The sequence below is a fragment of the Solanum pennellii genome, chromosome 8, assembly GCF_001406875.1.
Source record: "Solanum pennellii chromosome 8, SPENNV200".
NCBI lineage: Eukaryota > Viridiplantae > Streptophyta > Magnoliopsida > Solanales > Solanaceae > Solanum > Solanum pennellii.
This window is the reverse complement of record NC_028644.1, coordinates 5,046,190-5,048,121: the sequence shown is the minus strand read 5'-3', so window position 1 is coordinate 5,048,121 and position 1,932 is coordinate 5,046,190.

Below are 1,932 nucleotides of genomic sequence, written 5' to 3'. Positions count from 1 at the left end.
AGTACAAACATAAGAGGGGACAACTCTAAATCATGGGTAGAGTAGTTCTCCTCATAGGTTTTCAACTTTCTGGAAGCATAGATAATCACCTTATCCTTTTTGCGCAGAACACCCCTAACCTAACTCTTGAAGCATCGGAATAAAGAATGAAATAACACCCTCCTCAAGTAAAGTCAAAACAGAAGACGAAGTAAACAAGGTCGTAAGTGATAGGCCTCATCCAAAACAATAGTCATAGCATGCCTAGAAAGCTCATAGAAATAGGCCTCATACTTAGTCACAGACAAATTGCCCTAATTCAAGATCTCAAACCTCAGTCAACTCTCCTCTCTCACGTTCCAAGGAATGAAGTGGTCCTGGAAAGCAATAGAGAACACATCCCACTATATTGAGGCAGATTGAACTAGTATAGACCTAACAAAATTCCTCCACCACTCTTTGACGTGTTGAAGAAGTAAAAGTGCAACGAATGGACACCACGATCATCTACCATATCTACTACATCAAGCATCTCATGACACAAAGTCAAAAACTCATAAGCATCTACACTATTACCACCTTGAGATTAGGATGGTTTCATTTTCCAAAACCCTTCATAAAAGGGTTGCTCAGCTGTAGTCAAAATAACCCTGGGAGCAATCTGAACACCAACAACCGGTGTCGAAACTACATGTACCTAACCCACCTGATCCTGAATACCCGGAGTCTGCTGTAGAATTGGGTCTCTGTCCCTAATCCTGTCTGAGAACCATGTGGTGTACCTATAGTACCACCTTGAGAAAAGTTCTCTAACACACCAAGCATTCTCTATAAATTCTCCTTAACAAGGGAAGTCCAAACCCATGAGGAACCTGGTTCTCAACAACTTTAGCCTATGGTCCAGGTGAAGCCTCTCTAGATCTACCTCTGGCTAGTGTCATTCCACGGGCACGACCTCTAACTGGTGCTACTCCAAAAGCACAACGTTTAGCTCGACCCTACCTCTAACCCTAGCTGGTGTGAACAACTACCTTAGAGACTGCCTCTCTTCTACCACTGGAAACAAAAGCTCTAGTCCTCGGCATCTACAAAAAAAAAATACAATAATTTAGCACTAGCGAAGGCAACCATGCACCATAAGAAAGAATGACAAAATGAAGTTTTGTTACTATCTTTGTAGCCTCTTGAACATAAGTAGATATCATTGTACCGATCCTAAAAACTCTACTTATATTGGGATTGTACACACGTGGGGCCGACGGACCTAGCTCTGATATCATTTGTCACGACCCAAAAATGGATGTGATAGCTCTTGTCTAATTTCACAAAGACAAGTCAGTCTGCACTAAAAAACGAAAGATAAAGTGAGAACAAGATAAAGAGGAAAACTTATTCTTTCTATTAACACCCCAAAACCCGGTTCTCACGTTTACAAGCCACTAATATAAAAAAGAAGGCGAAATTGAAAAAGTAAGTTAGAAATCCACTCATTTTTCAAAAAAAAAAATTCTAGGAAATCATTTTTCATGAAAAATATTTTTCTTTATAACAAACATACCCTAGGTCTCACATAATTTCACTTTTTATAATATTGTACTTTTTCAACAAGGATGCTTGTAAATTCTTCAACATGATTAAGAAAAATTCGAGAAATTTTGGCATTGATTCATTCCCTTTTCTTGTTTTACCTCTCTTCTCTGTTCTATGGAAACAATTAAGTTTTTTCTACTTGTAAAAATTGATGGAATGACAAAGTGATGTAGATAAATTTGTACTTTTACCTCGTGAAAAGTATTTTTAATGAACTATTTTAAAATATATTCTCTAACAAATATAGTATATGGCATATTAAATTGGATAATTTTGATTAGAAGATCAATTTATGTTGATTTTTTTTTTTATAATTACATATGTTACAACAATTGTATAATTTTATATATATATATATATATA